Source organism: Lasioglossum baleicum, chromosome 4, assembly GCF_051020765.1.
Source record: "Lasioglossum baleicum chromosome 4, iyLasBale1, whole genome shotgun sequence".
Classification (NCBI taxonomy): domain Eukaryota; kingdom Metazoa; phylum Arthropoda; class Insecta; order Hymenoptera; family Halictidae; genus Lasioglossum; species Lasioglossum baleicum.
Window position 1 is genome coordinate 6,759,817 of NC_134932.1, and position 19,503 is coordinate 6,779,319.

Genomic DNA, 19,503 nt, shown 5'->3' on the forward strand with positions numbered 1-19,503 from the left:
CCTTATGACGAAGTCGCCTCGAAGCTTACCGCATAAATCTCGTCGGCTTAGGCGAAGCAATGCTGAACACGCGACCGTAGGATCCTTTTTCGAATGTGTGTAAGCGCACGCCGGAACGTATATCTTCATTCTCATACTTATTTCTCGGCGGTACATACGAGCCGCAACGCTCGGAGTGCACAAACCACGCTGGGATTCTTGGTAAATTTGCGAGTGAAGAAGGAAAGTTGACGACCTGTGCGCCTTTCGCGCGGCCGTCACAGAATTCAGGCGAAAGAGGAAAGTTTTCGTATTACTATAAAAGGGAACTGTGTTTCGGTCGTTGAACGAGGCACTGGGTTAACGCGTTTACCGTCCCCATCATTCTTACATGGGACCACCGTTCTACTTAAGAATCCATGAACCCATTTGTCGAGAGCATCGTGTCCTTGACTCGATGACCCTTCACCGTCCGACCTGAGTCAAGATAGCCATTGGAAGCTACGTGTACGTTTAAGATAGCGGCTCGCGTAAGTGACCCACGAGTGGGTCATTACGTCCGTGTTTATGTAAACACTAAGGGACTACTATTATTGTTTTCGTTCTGAAGCGAAAAGCAAATTTCTATTTGATTCTTAAAAAATGTGTACTTAAAGCGACCGAAGTTTTAAGAATCTCGATCGTAATTTAAGTAGCTGTTTCCTTTGATTAATACGTGGCCAATGGGGTTTAACCGGCGATGTCAGAGGTGAATATTAATAGAGAAGGATCGGGTCACGTAGATTAACGGCTTTCCGTATTCTTTTCACATGGTCTGGCCCGACTGAACATTTCTCACCACGCACTGGCCATCCTGAAGAACTCTCAACCCCCCGTACTCGCACACAAGCGTACACTCGAGCGGCCACTCAGCCACTCCGACGCCTGCATTCCTAGAAACCTTGTTCCCAACATCTCAGTCGAACTTCTCCTCCTCCTCCTTCTCGAAAAACCCCGTTCCCGGAATTCTATGCGCTCGAGAGAGTATTTTCCCGCCAAATATCTTGGAGCAGCGAAGTGTCAAATTACAGGCCGCGTAAATTGCAGCCAATTGTCGGTCACGTGAAAACGAATCGATAAATTACCACCTCGCCAAATCATTTTCCAGGAACCTACCTCCCGCGCGATGCGTGTATGCATTCCCGCAAAATACTACATTGTGCACGAACGATCTATGCTACCGCTGCCCGGCCGAGACGCGTACAGATCATCGTTCACCGTGAATCATTCAAGTTCCTAGTAAAATGAACTTGCACAAGTGTTACAGCTAGGTTAACAGTTACTTAAGATAGCCTAGAGATATGAAAGCACGAAATATTTCAATCTGTTTTGCCGAGCTCAAGTAGTTGTTGAAGTGAAAATTGTTGTTCTCGAGAGCTCGTTAAAAAGCACGGAAAGTTGAAGGCGGCAAAAACTAGGGCAAAAATACAGGACAGAGAGAGGTTAAGCGAATCATCATCGAACAAGTAATGCGTCTAAACCGGACGCGTCTAGTAATACATTAACATCGAATAGTGAGGTCAACATCGACCGGAAACGGTTTCAGATTAACTAGGTTAGTCGATGTTGAAAACCGTTTCGTACGGTAATTGAAACACTAATTATGTTCGATTAAGAAACGTTAAAAGAAACCCATAATCGCAAAGGCGATCGTACCTCCTCCGTTGTGAGAACGTTGATTGCCGAGCAGGCTAGATAAAGATACAAGGTTAACGTCACTCGTGTGCGAGAACAATAAGCACCGGACGCATCGCTGCCACGTCTCGTGCAATCGAACGCCGCGACTCTAGGGCCTATCTTTAATTATATTTAGAATTACTTAATCGTGCGTGACGTGGACACAACACTTTCCCGTGATCTTCTCTTTAATCGAATCATTTCGAGACTCGCGTCGCAGAGAACAGAGTTACATATGTACTACGCAATTTCACATACAATTATTCTTCTCGAACAAAAAGTAATAGCTATAAACAGATAATTTATGAACATCGATAACTATCCATAAAATTAGCGTTCGAGGACGCCGTGAATTAATCGAAGAATTTATCGAATCAATTTCCACGTAAGCAACTTCATAATTTCAATAACTGCGAAATGAAAAATATAAAACCGGTCATTTGACCGGCAGTGATGGGGGTGTAGTGTTGATTACCGTTCCGCAAGCTGTATTCTAGAATTTCCCGCGAAAGATTGTGAAGCCTCGTTACCAGCGAAATCGTGTTTTCGAGGGAATAAATGATTGGATCCTAAGTCATGGGTCGCGGAAGAGCGTTAAAGTGAAAAAGAGCAGCAGGCGAAACGACCCAATATTTCGAGCAATAAATTGCACACCATTCTGTCGGGACGAAGCATCGAAGGGCCAAAATTAGGCCATTCGATTCGCCGTAAAGTAATAAGCGTCGAAAGCACCAGCACCGCTACGAAGAAACGGTGTAGTTAATAATTCGATAATTTTGCAGGGACCGTGTAATAGGGCGTCGTTTTATGGCCGGTACGGTGCTCTCGATCCGTCCGCACGCGCGCGTATCCTCTCGACGCAGCGCGGAGCGTAGCAAACCGGAGTAGGGAGCGGAGGAGGAGGAGGAAGAAGAAGGCAGAGAACGCGGTGAACAAGTAACGAGGTTACCCGGACATCCCACAATTAATTTGCTTGCAAACGGTTACGCTTTGCGAATAATTATTCAAAGTTCTAGCTTCCGCCGCGCCGGTGCAAAGTGCAGCCACTCAGGGGGGTTGGGACGACGACGCATCGACGATATCTCATTAAATCGCGGCAACTTGCCATGAAAGAAACCCGCGACGGCGTTTTACTTCATCATAGCGACACCAGGAAGTCAACTGGACGGTTTCGTCGGAAAGACTCCGGTGTAAATTGATAAACGAGCAGTCGGAATGAAAAACGTTCTCAAAATTCATTGAAACGCGATAGACGATCCCTATTCACCTGTTAACTGACGAAACTTTTCGAACATCGAGGCTCGCGTACGAACAATTACCGCCTGTGTATTGTTCCGGTCTCCGATATGATTTCGAACGAGACGTAGGTACACTTTCTACGATGCTTTGTATCGAACAATGAACTGGTAAATTTGTTACGAATAATTAGTGCAGGTTACCAGCCGCGCACGAAACACAATGCGTTTGGATAATTGAAGTTTCATTTTCTTTCTCGTATCGGTAACCGATTTCCAATTCGCGCCTGAAATTATTTTTCGATCCCATATTTTTTGAGGCAATTTTAACGAGCGCTTCGAACTGTCTGCAGGAGTCGGAGAGAGAGTGTTAGCAGTAAATAAAACTGAGAAGCAGCGAAACACCGTTAATCAAAAGTCTATTAAATTTCCCGAGTGACTTTCCGCCGGAGATGCCGAGCAAATAAATGGAATTGGTTTAGTATACTTCTGAAAGAAACGCGATTCCGCGTAAACGTGCACAGTTTACTGACAATTATCCGAATGATAAAGAGTATTTTCTTTCGGACCGTATAACTCAACCGTCGGTGCTTTTTATAGTCGATGGTTCGATAAACTGGACAGTAGATAGATGTCAATTAAAGCGCGCGCAAGCATCATTAAAATACAATTAAAAAGGAGGCCCGGCGCCGCGTAATTGCAGCTATTCGAACGCGTCGTTAAAATTTTGTCCGATCACGCGAAAACGTTCCCCGTGACAGAGATATACGGGCACAGAGAGGGTGTAGAGGGGGGAGAGAGAGAGAGAGAAAAAGAAGAAACTCGAACGCGGATTCGCGAGAGATTCCCTGTGTGTAGGTGAAGCGGTTACGTATTAAAAGTTCCTTTCATATTTAATTACACTTTCTGGAATTTCGTCTCGTATCGTGGGGACCTTTCAATTTAATCTCATTTCCATGCAGGCTCTTCAAACATCCACGCAAGCACGACCCCATTCATCGGACTGCCTTGTATTTTTCATGCGCGTTCCCTCTCTTCTTTATTTTATCACAATCCCCCGCGTGTCGAAGGATACCACGAGTCTCTCGATCGTTTATTATTCAAACAACGTTTCTCCGCGTGTAAGCGGACTAATGAAAATTAATTAAACCTGTACGCGTGGTTCGATTGTGTTACTTAACGCGTTCCGTGCCTAGACGTTTTCGCGTGACTTTTTCCTCTACGCCATATAAATCGTTGGCTCGTACGTCCAAAGATGTTATGCTACTATAAACATTTCCAGTTGAAATCGCGTGACGCTCGCTAAAATGTACGTACACATTTAATTAGAAAGAAAGTACAACTTTCGACTTCAATAACAGTTAATTACGACGTGTTACACGTTTTAGTCCTAAAAATTCACGTGTATGCAGTGTGCTTCAAAATTTCGAACGGTGAAAGTGGATGGTTTCACTGGACAGTTGAAATTGATCAACACTGTGTTGCGCTCATATGAAAAATGCTTTTCTCATCTAAAGTGCAGCAGTAAATATATTGTTTAACCAACAGTAAAATATTCCGAGATCAAAGTACAATCAGCAGCAGAGCCAAATGAACTTTATTACTATTCCGTTTGACCATCATCGAAATTGATTCGGACGAGTTTCGGATCGCTTTTTTAATTCGATGCGAAGTGCGTGTTTCACGAGATATTTCGCCGAAGCGAGAGATTTAATTGGCCGACGCACGCGCGCGCCGAGCGATTTCGACACCAATGACATTGCACTTGTTCGCAATAATTCGCTTAGCAATGGCGGGATACGTAAACAATGGGAGAATAAAAGAGATCGAGACGCTGCGACGCGACTTTTCGAGGCGAGTTTCGTTCCCCGGGAACATTCTTTTCTCCGATAAGATAACATTTCCGTGCGAAGAATCTTAAATAGATCGTCGAGCGGCGATCGACGTTCCTCGAACTCGCTTTACGCGCGAAATGATTAAAACCACTCCTACAGTGTCGGAAGTAACCGATTACAAACTCTGTGAACAATTTAGAGGCACATTGTACTACAATGCTCCCTCGAAACTCACCCAACCCCCTTGTCTATAAAAATACGCACGTTTTTGTGTAGACTATGTTCAAATAACGAACTGCAAGGCGTGTTTGATCTTATCAAGAACAGACGATCGTTGGGTCGCCTTGTTGGGCAATTTTTTAGGAATTAATTCGCACGAACGACTTCGCATTTCATTTTCCTCGCCTCTCTTATTCGTAACAAAAAGAATGGTAAAACTATGCTAAATTAATTCGAAGTAATCTGGGAGCACCGTAAATGTAAACAAAATTTAATTTGTGTCGTCATCGTTGGCCTACGTTGTATCGGTAAAAACAAAAAAAGGTGTTTAGACTTTCCTCGATGGTTCTGTTGATGTGTACTTTCAGCGTTTGTAAACATGTACACATTGTAAACATGTCGCGCCCCAGCAAGAAAAGTGACAAGTCAAAAAATGGCAATTTTGAGGTTATGTCATTGAAAAATATGTACAAAGTTTTACGCGATATTCATTCATACATTCTTGTCGACATCGTACGAAAGAGAAATGATTCGCAGCGCGCGTGTTATAAATTTAATGAATTGAATGCGGATTAAATGAGGATAACAATACATTACATCGACGTGTCACCTGCACTCCGCTAATTTTCGTACCTGCATTTCCATTCTTTAAATAATTATCGTTTCTTCGAATACTCTGGGAAAACCATGTGCAACCTCTCTTTTAACAAACGATCCGTTAAAACGGTAACGATCTTTCGCGAATAAACTGCCGTATAAAATGATATTTTACGTATAACGATCTGATACGAGTTTCAATAGAAGGTTGTCGGAACCAACTTCATTCGGAACAAGCAGAAAAAAAAAATGAAGTCAGCGTAACGTGAAAAATATTTCGTGTCCGAAATTGCAGAAAAATTTGTTTACAAACACAATTTCTCTGGGCCCGCGAGGTTATAGTCGCCGGAACGGAGTTTATAGTGGTTGCGGATTATATTCGACTGCCATGATTGCTGCCAAGAGCAGTAACGAAGCCAATTCAATTTCTCTACTACCAGAAACTGGCCTCTAACCTAATCATTATTCCCAGGGCATTGATATCCCGTGAACGGTTAAAAACGATTTCGAACATTCCAAGAAATTAGGTTAATCAGAGAGTTCTGACGCATCGATTTTTTATAGTTCATTAGCAAAGGTCATAATACGATAAAAATAACTCCATGAGGTATGGGTACAGCAGTTGTTTCCCGGACACTTTTTTTTAGATAGCGAAAGAGAAAATGGAACTTTGCGAAACTGTCATGTACGCTGTAAATACGCGAATGTTCGAAGCAAATGCCAATTGTTATCGGCTAAAAAATTTCGTCACGCATTTTCAACAATCTCCGTTGCCGATTTTTCCGTCCGATCCTCATACAAAACGCAATAGGACTCGGTTTGCCGTTCTCATTCCCAATAGCAAACGATTGTTCTAACAAGATTATACCGCCATTTCGTAGTTTACGCATCGATGGCTGAAAGAAGCATTCGGCCCGCTACAATTTATGGAAATCCGGAAACATGGTTATGTACCTATCGAAGGAGACAAAACTTTCGAATCGACCCGACACAATGTAACGAGAACGATCGTATCGGTATACGTTTCGATCGTGTCACCCGAAGCGACAATGTTCGGAGGTTAGTAATGAATATTGCGCTCGAAATACGAACCTGTTCGCGACGTACGACTTTGTCGATGACGCAACCGCTCGAAGGTTCTTTTCATTGGTGGCTACGCGCTCGTTATCCTTGTCTTTCGACGATTCTTGCGATTCGATAGAAAAAGGTAAACAACGAGAGACGATGAAAACACAGGTTACGAAAACGCAAACACGGATTCACAGTTTCCCGGAAAACATCGGAAACGATAGCGCATGTAAAGCAAACATCACTCGCGACGGGAGGTGTAGTATGTACCGGTATCGATCGCAATCGCGAGACGTTTAAAATAATATATGAGTACATATTCCTGTTACTTACATAAATCGTGCAGCGGCGATACGTTGCGCTCCGTCGGCAGGTCGCTGGGACGAGAGCGTAAAGTATATCCAATAATCCACAGTGAACGACAAACGTAGTACTGCACACTTATACAATAAAACTCACTTTCTTTTTCTTTTACTTTCTTCTATATTTTTTTTTTTACTTTATTTTTATTTATTTCGATCGCCGAACAAATATCGGCTATTTCTCTCGAATCACTGATTCAGATCACGCACATAGAGAGAAACAGTCGCACCACCTTGCAGGTTTAAACGAAGCACACCTTTCACGGAGAAGCACCACAAAACAATACAAGGCTGGCATCAATGAAGAGTACTCGATGCGGCAGACGAGTCGTTGATTGAATAGCGCCGGGTTTCCAACGTCTCTGCGCGTGTGTACATATAAATCGTCTAGGCTATTGTATCCAGGCGAGGAATACTCCTTTACTGAAAAGCACGAACGTTACTCGCGACCGCACTCGACAGTTACTCGGCAGGAACTGACGCGTTCGCGGGACAGTCGACGCGCGCTCTGTTCCGTCAACGGCTACGCTTCGAGAGAATCGAAAGAAATCGAACGGTCTCGATTATATCGGACTAACGAACCCGGCGTGGGGAGAGACAGCGGGAAAATCGAAACGCACCCGGGGGGGAAATCGGAGAGCGGTTGTTAACGACCGCGATCTCGCGGCACCGAGAAACTTCACAAGAGACACTGGGGGCCTAACGAGACGAAAACGACCGATGATCGGCCGATCCGATGGAACACGAACTGGCACGAGGAACAACGCGATGTACACTAACGATGATCGAAGATTCTCGTTCGCAATGGAGAAACGAGAAGGACAGAAACCGAGACGGACTCCATATAGAGCGCACGCGCGCGTTCTAACGCGCTTTCGTTACGTAAAAGAAGTGCGCGTTGGTTGAACATCATCAGAGATCAGGACGGTATACACTCGCGCGGGACTGCCCCGGTAAAAGGCTTAGAGAAACGTTATATATGTACACCGGGGATAGATGTTTTACCGCGGACGCGAAAGCCGCCGCCGGTGTGCTAACCTACTTCTCTCCTTTCGTCGACTGGAAACACTTCTGACCAGCAACAACGATGACGACCACGTCGACGACAAACGTCGCCGGGTGACGAACACGACGACGACCACGACCAAGTGGCCGCACACGACGGTAACGTACACGCGGGCTCTTCTCGTTGTCCTCTCCTCCTCTCCTCGCGACGCGCGGCGGCACGGGACCCTTTCCTCGTTCGGCTTCGCTGTTTGTGTCAACCGCGACACCGCGAAACCAGAAAACAAACAACTGCCGTGTCGAGGACGCGTCTTGTTTGCAGGAAAGCTCCGCTCGACTCTTTTCTCACTGGGCGGAACTCGTTGTCGTCGCGGGGGACAGGGGGGGACACAGAGGGAGAACAGGGAACACACATATACACACTGTGAGACGCGCTCGCTCGCGCGCGCGTTCTGCCCGCGGGAGGGAATGAGAGAAAGAGAGAAGGAGAAAAGAGAGAAAGAGAAAGAGACAGCGCGGCAGTATGACACGATCCGACTACGACGGAGGTCCGACTCGAACTGAGCGCCGAGCGGCTGATCGAGGCCGACGTCGGCCGACTCGGCCGAACCGAGGCGCTCGCCGATAGCGCGCTCCTTCCCTCCTCCCCCCCCCCAACACCCCTCGGGGGGCCGCTCCTCCTCCGCACCATCCCGCACGCCATCACCAAGCCATTGCTTCGCAGCCGCCACCCTCTTGCCTCTTGCTCTTCCCTCTCACGAACACACGGCTCACCTTCCTCGCCCCCCGCGCTCTCCACGATAGTCCACCCGCTCTCTCGCAGTCTCGCGCGTTCCCGCTCTTTCCCCTCTGAAACAAGCCGTCGTGCTTCACCGCTCCACACCAGCCCACCACCCTCTTCTTCCTCGCCGCGTCCCACCAAAGTTTCCGACACACCGGTAACTTATCGGAATTTACTCGTTACTCCGAATTCGTGAGCGACCGCGTGTGCCGCGATAATGCCGCTGCTGTTGCTAATACGCGCGCGAGAATATCGGGACACGGGAAACCGCCCGCGCAACGATGGATCCAAGAAATCACCGAAGAAAGTATCGTTATCCGCTGATCCCGAACGGGATACGGTAATTGGGTGTTGCTTTCGGTTCCCGAGACGTTGTCGATCGTGCCGCGCGCTCGGTAATTAATTGCGGAGCGAACGGAGCCTCGCTCGCGCCGCGCGATTCGATCGCCCGAGCAGCCCCGCCGCATTGCCGCGCCGGACGCGGGAAATCCTTCCTTACTTCCCTCGCACATTTCAACGCCGACCTTATTACCAGTGAAATTGTTTGCACGATTGCAACGAATTTACCTTCTTTATTCGTGTTGTTTCAGTTGTGTTTCGTTCATTGTAAATTGCACGCTGCGGTTTTGGTCCGAAGGTTTTACAGAGGTGCTGCTCTTTATAACTTTTAATGTTGAAGCATTTGAACATTTACTGTAGACGCGTAAAAAACAAATTCGCGTTACCTGTAAAATGCGCTATCATGTATTGCATGTCAGTTTCAATGTTTCAGCAAACGCCTACAGGCTTTTCTTGTAATAAATCCTGAAAATCGAAGCGCGATGTAATTCATTTCGTATAAAGCTATCCGATTGTTCGAATATTCAGCGACCCTGCTGCCTGATTTCTTCTCTGTCGGCTTGAATAATCGAATACTCGACTCGGTTCATTGTAACGACTTTCGCCGGGCTCGGATTTCGAGTACACCGGTAAGCTCTATTCGATAATTGGCGTGGTATCGTTCTCGGTCGAGAGATTACCGTGAAAAGCTATCGTGTTGTTTGACGCTTGCTGAGGAAACTGTTGTCGGGAGAATAGGTAAGGAGGTTTAGCCACAAATACTAATGGCGCGTCGGTTATACACTCGTGCCTCTCGCTATCTCTCTCCTCTCTTGTTCTCTCTCTCTCTCTCACTCTCCGTGCGTCCCGTTTGCGCAGGAATGATACGATGAACGATACAAGGCGGAGATAGGTTATTACACGGGTCTGTTATGAGATACAATACGTAACAGCGAAGAGGAGAAGAAAAGTGACTAACGGGGCCGACAAAAGCCGAGCGAATGTGCGACTACATATAGCCGGCAGAACAAGTATACACGCGTGCTTATTAAATTATAAATATAACGCGACCTATACGTACGTGAACCGGCGCAATTTTGCCGAACGCTCGTGCACGGGAACGTGGCGATTCTACACGGCCGTCATAACGTATCGAATTACGTTAATTAATTAAAATGTAGAACCGCGAAAGGAAGTTGTACGCTCTTCCCTAAAAAGAATGTGCTAATATACGCGCTTAAAAATATCGGCTATCGAATTACCTGCACGCGAGTGAGCCAACATCCGATACGTAATTAAAACAGTAACGCCGAGAATCGAAGATGAAATGAACGCGATTTCACCAGGCGCCCTGGATATTAACTTTTTCCCAACGTGAATTTTTCTGGAATCAGCGCAGATCAGTAGCTACGCATGCTTTACACGTGTTAGATTTACATGGATTGGACAAAGTAAATCGAATCAAAGTAATTGCGAATATATTAATGGAAACACCATCAATCTCTCTCTGTGCACATTCTACCTCGAGATCAAAGTAGAATGGAATGTACATACATTTCGACGTTAAAATGTTTACAAAATTGCTACATCCTACATAGACTGTGGACTTTACGAATTTCTGACAAAAATGAGCTGATCAAATGTAAAACAATGCAAACTTTCAGAGTATTTGGAGATGCTGTTGTAGAATTTTCAGTTCATCACAATTATTAAGAAAAGATATACATCTTTATTTTCCATGAAAATCCGTAGAGAGAGAGAGAGAGAGAGTCTAATCATAAGATAAGAAATTTTAGCAGTAACTTTTAAGGGCGCCGACTATATTTTACGCTAAAACCCGAAGAGCGTATCATTACGAGAGCCCGAATCTACAGATGTATCGTGAAACAATACAAGCCGAAATTCCTCTGTACGTAAAATATCGCAAGTTCTGGGAAATGTAAGAACTATCGAATCGAGAAACATTGGAATGTGTCCAAAAAAAGAGATCATTACTTTGCTGTGGCTCCTGGCTGCCCCTGGAAACTCTCCAGAAGATATATAGCATTGACTCTTCGTGTAATACCGTCGAAGGTCTGTTTTTCAAAACGCCGAAATAAAACTCGAACATGTTCGTTCCGTTGGAGAAACCAACAATTCTCCTTCATGAAAAGCCCAAAGTTTGCCATCGCAAACTTTCGATTGGAATTAAGGGCTGAACTAGCAAGAAACAATCTTCGAATCTCAACGTGAATAAACTTTAAGCAAGTTTCTCCTAAACGACACAGCACTTTGTACAGGAGCGCGTGCATAAATAATAACCTTGGTGGTCATTTTCATTCATAAAGTTATATAATTAGAACCGCTATTCTATAAAATCTGTCAGCTCGTCCACGAGGATGTAATAATAAGGGGAATACGCGAGTGCATCCTTGTGCATACGGCTATAGATAGGTGTCCTTGCATTATTCAAAGTTAAAGTCACACACGGTCATTATGATACCATACAATCCCGTTTTGTTTCCGCGCGATAATCGCGTCGCGGATCGACAAATTGCAGGTTGCGCGCGTGTGCGACTTTTTCAGCCGGCATCGGAGAGGCGAGGCACAGCCGCGACCGGCTAACATAATACGGTCCCGCGAAACCTTGCCGACTTACCAGAGGTGTTGAGTAACTTTCGTACGTGTGTCTAGTCACGACTCGCGGCGATGTCCAACAAGTTGTAGACATCGCGCCGGTAAACACGGTAACTGATTCGAGAGACTTCACGACATTAATCACTCGGAACAGCCGTCATCCGCCTCATCTTCGATCCCGCGGAAGACGTCGCTGTCGATTCCGAGGAGATGGCTCGCTCCGGACACGCACGGATGAACTGGCGTCTCTCCAAAGCGCCAATTTCATGTGCGGATTTCCGGAAGCGAGAACAAGACGCTCTTATCCCTCGCAGCGTCGTTTAAATGTGACTCATTTCTTCCGAAGGAGACACTCGTAGGTCTTCCCCCTGACCGAAGATGGAGCAAGTGCAATGAAAAACGACGTGAACGGAATCTTACCTTCGGGATTCAGGTCGTATCGTTTGCTACAACCACGAATCTGAAACTTTTGAGTCATCGATTCAGAAGGTTCTCGCTTATGCACGCTTACAGTGGGTGTACAAAGTATTCGTACACCTTTTAAAAACTAATAACTCTTTTATAATTGTACCAAACGACCTGATCTTTTACAATCAATTAGAGGCATTAGTTTACGAACCGATATGCATAAAAGATTTTCCAAAGATTACAATTTACAAGGTTGCATGCAAAAATAAAAACGGCATTTTTTAAAACTTTTTTATTTGGGCCCTTAATGAAAATTTAAAATATATGTTTCATCAAAATCGATTGACGCAGGTAAAAACAACAGGCATCGGAAGATGTACGATTCTGTGGATTTCAAGCAGAAACTGATCAAAAGTCGTGTAAAACTACGATTTTCACAATTTTTAACCGCTTGTAGCTCGTGTGTATGTTAATCGATTTCAATGAAACTTTCAGCATGTGTATAACTAACATAGATCTACAAAACATATATTTTAAATTTTCATTAAGGACCCAAATAAAAAAGTTTTGAAAACTGCATTTTTTATTTTTGCATTTAACCTTGTAGATTATGATTTTTGAAAAATCTTTTTAGCATATCATTTCGTAAACCAATGCTTCTAATTGATTATAAAAAATCAGGTCGTTTGGTACAATTATAAAAATGTTATTAGTTTTGAAAAAGTGTACGAATACTTTGTACACCCACTGTATGTATGTATATCTTTTACGTTATTTTAAGTAAGCTACGTCAAGCTTTAATCTTATCTTAGCATTATGGTTATATAAATGTAAAAGAAACTGAGCGAAACATTATATGTAACTGGTTGCAAAAAATATTTTCCGAACATTGACAACGGTCCAAATTTGGCTACTTTTCCCTACTATGTATTACGATAATAATACTCAAATATTGTTATTCGACGCGTTACTGCGATTTTTCCGTTGCCAATATTTCAGCAGTACGATGCCAAAGTCAAGGCTGAATTAACTCGTGAACTTATCTACCCTATCATAGCTGCAGGAAACCGCCAGACTTTCCAATTAGTAGAATGTACTGATCATACCTACATATATACGTGTTTCACTAATCAGAAGTTGGAAGGAGCCCTGGAGCTTTTCGAGTAAGTAGTGATTCGTTGATTTAAAGGGAACCCCGGATTAGCGCAACGATTTTACCCTCGGATAAATGTTAGCGTAGCCTTTCGCAACACTTCCATCGTTTAGTTCTCCACCTCGTTTGCTTCAGCTCTTGATGTGCCTAGTTCACTCTTTCCGTCTGACGGATATCGAAGTAATTTACATCGATCCTCGTTTAAACCGTTTCCCGGTCCGTTTTTGCCCTTCGTGTCGAGCTAGCGTCGAAATATTTTATGAAACGAGTGAATAAATGTTTTAACCAAGAACGTGTGATGAAGACACGAAGAATGTGGAGCTGTTAAGTAGTCCGAATTCGATGGCAAGGGTCTGTGCAATTGTACATAGGAACGTTCCACTGTTACCGGTAAATGGTACACACCAATGAACTATTAGGGGGGAACTCTACCTCCCATCGAATTGGACAGCGTCGCGTTAATAGGATATTTGGCCCCGTTTACTACGAAAATTAATTGCGCCACGCCGCGCCGGTTCCGTGTATGATGCATCCGTTAGAGCGTTTCGACAGTTTGCGTTCGACTTCGGGACGCTGCTAGATCGTCGGCAATCCCTGTGCGAGAGACGGCCGATCAACCGGGGCCAATTACGGCGTTCGACGATGTAGCAATGCGCGGCGAGCGAGCTCGGGAGTGAGCGAGAAGCACGGCGGCGCGAACGAAGACGGTGCAAAAACGTCGGGAAAGAGCGAGAAAGAGCGCGAAACAGAATGGCAAATCTGGGTCACGACCCAAATCATTCTTCTCCGGCCTCCGTTTGAATCTTTCGCAATGCACGAAAGTGCCCAAAGCGTTTCGAAAGCCCCTCACCCGGCCAAATACACTGTTTTGCTTTCCGTGAGCTTCCCTCATTTCCTCCAATTGAATTCCGAGTTGGTCTCGAATAAAACCAACACCCGCGGCAGACATGCGTTACCTACCTATCTATATACCTTGTCAGGGATTTAAGCATAGATATTTCTCGCACACATATCCTCGCAGTAAGCGCGGAGCTGCTTAGACGAGCGGTTTCTTACGTGTGCTGACTTGTTCGAGTCGCACCGGATTCGAGGAACGACTTGCATTCGAGTCGGAAAATCATTCACCGCTACGACTGCGAGACTGTTTCTGTGGTTGTAAGGAGAAGCGCTGCATGTCACAATTTCAAAAAATTTGACTTTATGCATCGATTGAACTTTAGGATATAGGATTTACGTATTTATTTAGCTATGAAGAATTAGTGATCAAAACATTAAACGGCAATATCTCGAAAGTGAAAGTATGTGACGTGCGGCGTTCTTCCTTACAAGTTGTAAGTTACAACCACAGGTTTATTGGGGAAGCTGCGCGACGCGATACGATGGCGCACGATCCTGCGGTTTGCGAATACGAATCGAGAGAGTTCGTTCGCGCGTCTTTTCGATGACACGAAATGGTAACAACATTGTTGCGCGTACTGTAAAAGTTCGATGGAAAGTATTAATTAGAGTGGCGGGCTTTGGTCGGTGTGCACGCACTGAAAACTATTCCCGTACGGACCGATTCAAGCGGAAACACGTGTCTCTGGGAGTTTTTCAAACGAGGCCAGAGGAAATTTCTGCCGGCAGCCTTGAGAGTGCACTTGATTCGCGCGAGCGCGTGCCCCGTAAGCGCAAGGCAACACGCGAGAACGCTCTCGTCGTCGATGCGTTCAGAAACGTTCCGTCAGTCGTTCAGCTCGGTTGGTCGCTCTTTCGATCTCTCGTCGGCTGCGGGCCGCGTTTGCGTTCACATTCACGCACACGCATGCGACGCACGCACGCGGCAACGATCCACGTGTACACGCTGGCCGTGCATCGGACGACTGCAACGTTGCCTCCCGTGGCGAGCGGGTGCACCGTTGCACCGACCGCGTTGTTGCCAAGCCATCGGATCGCCGGCATTCTCACACAACCGCGAGACACCACGCGTATTTATTTAGCCTTCGAACTTCGCGTCAACGAGGCCCGACAAATCGTGCACTGCGTTTTCCTTCCTGTTACACTGTACACTTGCCTCGTAAGGTGAAGTGCCCTAAGTCTGGACAGTCCAAAAGTGATACCTAAATCTGGACAATTGAATTTTCATAGTAAAAGCAGTAATTAAGAGACTAAATAATTATATTATATATTCTGAGGCCTCTCTCTCTCTCTCTCTCTCTCTTAGCTACAAGTAGGTGTGAATATTATTTCATTATGACATCAATTGAAATTTAAAAATAAATTAAAAGTTCATCTGAAAACAGTATACAAAATAGTCTATTTACATGCGAATCATGTACATTTATAGTTCGAACGTTTGTTAGAAAAAAGATATAATTTAAGCCCTCAGACAAAAAGTAATTATCACGCATAATAATATTGATATTTTAAAATAAATTGGCAATCAAACTTAACGTAAATAATAATTATTAATCCAAATATTAGATGTCCAAGATTAGGATTGTTTTCAAATATAAGTACTCCATACTGGGACGCGATGACAGTAGCTATCCCACTCTAAGCTTATACGCAATGTGCTTACGCCTGAAGCCGGACACGCGCCTGTGAATAAAATCAACGCATTGTTTGCAAATTATTTAACTAAATGTACGTATAAGTAGTCTTCTATTAGCTTGTACATATATGTAAATTCAATTTGTCCCGGTGTAGGGTTTACTTCTGTCCAGGTACTAGCTTAGATTGGATTTAATATGTCCAACTATAGGTTTGAATTATTCTTGTTAATACAATTAAGATATTAACCTAAACAATGATTTTTTAATTTTAAATTACTTTACAAACTCTGAACTGTATGTTAAAACTCTTAAAAAATTATTTTTGTTTATTTAAAGTGATAAAATTAAAAATAGAAAAACATGCTGTCCAGGCACTTCACCTTAGCCACTGAAATTTCTTTAGCCAGATTCACAGCGATTTTGAGCGCGCCGCGTTCAGCTTAACGAGTAGACCGGATAGAAAAATATATTTTTCGAAATCGAAAACACCCTACACGGGAAAAATTGTGGTTCGACGTCCTAACGACAAGATCGAAATCTCAAAGTTGTACAGAATTGCAGAGAACTACTTACGGCTACTTTCGGAAACCTGTTAAAAGCGGGCAAATGGACGACACTAGCAAAATAAATTATGCGTATGGCACGATACATTGGATAATGCGGTTTCACGATGTGACGGCACGTGGGAACAGTGGCTGAATGCCAGTTTGAGTCCACTGTCGAGGGCCACGGTTGCGGCAGTCAACCGTGCTAAATATACCTGTAACTGTAATAACTTTCGTAACGGTGTATTCCGATTTGTTTCCTCCGCTTGACTATTCTTCCGTCTACCGTGCCTCGAGCCATGATTCACGGTAAAAGTAGATCAAACTACTGTAAGCGTTTCGCAAAGCCACAACATTTACGATTTCGTACAATTTTCGGGAAGAAGTTTCTCGAAGTAACATTGCGCGCCTCGTAAACGTAGCTGAAATTAAATCGAGGAACAATCTGTACTTAAAACTGAGGAAAGGCTGGTTTGAACGAGAGCCGTCGGACGATTCTGCGTTCAATAAATTTAGCAACGTGATTTTACGACTGTAGACGGACAAGTTTTAAAGACGGAGATTGCTTTGATGAAAATTGTTTAAATCTGCCAAAAGAGAAAGAATCCACAAAATTGCCTCAGTGATTAACCAAGGGTAGGTCAGTGTATACCGAGCAAGTGGTAAACGCACACGCTTATCCGCCCCTCTGAACGCGTCACACGTTCCTGCTTAATTATATAGCCCGGCTTAAGAATGGTACACACTCCCGTTTGCAAAAATTAGAACACCTGCTATGTACGCGACGTTTGCATAAAGTCTGCTATTATACGTTGTACAGGGTGCAGAGGTTAAGTTGCACGCAGAGTAGCACAAACTATTTACAAAGACCCTATATTATCTTAACACTTTGACCGTGAAATAGTAGAAACAAGTGCTTCGCCTTCCTCGCAACGTACCGCTGAATAATTGAACGGGGAGATTTATTATTCACGCCACGTCCTGTTTTCAGTGTCAACGTAATCATTTATATTTAACATTTACAACGAATTAACGCATTCTCTTTACAACGATCCAGATTTTCCATCGAAAATTACCTCGAGTCAAATCTAGGCTAGCACAACATCGGAAACGTCCTCCTCTTCTTTAAATCCATCGATATACAGTCGAATACAGAAAGTATTCGAACGCCCTTTAAAACAAAATAAATTTTTTAGAATTGTACTTTATAATTGTACATATAATTATGTATAAACAATTAGAAGTTTTACGCGGTAAAATTAGAACTTTAGAAGTCAATTAGAAGTTTACGAAATGATATGCAAAAAAGACTTTCCAAAAATTATAATTTACAAGGTGACATGCAGAAATAAGAAAGGCATTTTTTATTTTTGCATGTAACCTTGTAAATTATAATTTTTGGGAAATCTTTCTTGCACATCATTTCATAAACCAATATTTTATAATTGATTATAAAAAATCAGGTCGCGTTTGGTACAATTATAAAAAAGTTATTCTGTTTTAAAGGGCGTTCAAATACTTTCGTTATATACCCCCACTGTATATAAACTGCTTTAAACTTGTTCTTGCTGTCTCCTATGACAATGTGAACATTAACCGTAACCCCCTCCACAAGTAACATGTAAGATATGACATATTCGATTGTAAACCATGTGGTCACTAATGACCTCGCTGTTAATGCGACCCCATTAAAATAAACCAAAAATAAATAAATAATAAACTAACGATTTTAGAATGTTACAGATTCTTAATTTCTTGCTTCGAAGAGTAATTGCACGATATTCTAGAAAGATGAATGACTACTTGAGAATTTCATCGGGAACTCTGTACCTAGAATGCAGACGGCCTCGGTAAAAATAGGGTTGCAGGCGGAGTGCTAAGTGCTATTTATCCAGGAAGGGGTGAAACGTGTTTATAGTTAGCGAAGATGATGGGTTCTCATTCAGGTATGGCACACTTAACGGGAAACGTATCTCCGTTGAGTCCGTGTCTGCTGAAATGGTAGGGGAAAGAGGAAAGCTGTGTCGTGGCGTAGCGTCGCGCGTCGACGCGAGTCAAGTAAGACTTGGTCAAGGCAGGTCAAGTCACGTCTAAACCCGACACTTTGATCGCGACTGCAATCCAAGGAGGAGATCGTCTCGAGTCGTGGAGGCCGTAGGAGAACACGTGGCCTTGAACCAGCCGGCACGGCCGTGACTTTATCGAAACAGGGGATATGGATTTATATCCCGGTGTGTTTCCACCGGTGAGGCGTTTCCGGGAGCTTGTGCTCGCGATTCCACGTGCCACTTCTCCGCTTTCCACGGCGCGCGGCGGTGGTTCCCGTTTCCTCGATCGGCTTCGTTTCCGCGAAAAGAAACGCAACCGTGCATCCGGCGCTCTCACGAACACGGGGTCCGCATGTTAGCCGTGCGTCTGACGTGGAAATGGAATTGAATCGGCGCAAGAAAATGGCGTCCGAGCTGCGGATGCAATTTCGGGGGGCAATCTTTTAGAGAACCAAGTCTCCCACGGAACCGTAAGAAAAATACAAGCCTCGAATATGTTTTCCCCCCTTCTATTTCTCTCTTCCTCCCTCTCTTACTTTAGTTCGGTCGTCCTGGATGAAAAATGGTCAAGGTCCCAGCCGCCGCGAACGCCGCTTGAATATCGAAAGTTGAAAGGAGTCGAGACTTTGAAACGTTCCCTCGACAAACTCGAGCCGCCCGTGTATTGTGAGAAGTTTCTCGGTAGAAGAAAACGTTTCCCCGCCGCGTTCCCTATTATATCCCGATAGCCGTCACGTGTGCACGAACGTCGACATTATATTTAAGCCGCGGATGAAAGCAGGAGACGCGCTATTCCCTCCGACGATCGGTTGGCTGGTTTACTTGGCCGTGGTGCGATTCATCGGCTGCTGTTACGATACGTGAAAGTGAAACCGCGTGCCGCGGCCAGTAAGACGTCTGACAACAAGATCCTCGAGCTGTTTCACGAGACCACCTCCACTTCTCCGCGAGCCTCTTGATTGTTTGCTTTCCGTTTCGTTTCCTGGACGAGCCGAACAGGAGTCGCTTCTATACATAGAAAATCTAACTGCACCGAGAGAATATGGTCGCTTTGAGCAACCGCGGTTATTTGAAACGTTTAACA

The 19,503-nt window shown here is 44.4% G+C and overlaps 1 protein-coding gene across 4 annotated transcripts in view; it reads right to left on the reverse strand.

The window, feature by feature from the left end:
- LOC143207871 (uncharacterized) overlaps positions 1–8,617 on the reverse strand; it is a 420,173-nt gene extending 411,556 nt beyond the window's left edge. For 2 of the 4 annotated variants that reach the window (XM_076421729.1, XM_076421725.1), the window contains exon 1: positions 6,983–8,617. The gene's annotated coding sequence lies outside the window, so the exon portion shown is untranslated. The remainder of the gene's footprint in view (positions 1–6,982) is intronic. The other 2 variants (XM_076421726.1, XM_076421728.1) reach the window with 2 other exon arrangements.
- Between the last annotated feature and the right edge of the window lie 10,886 nt (positions 8,618–19,503).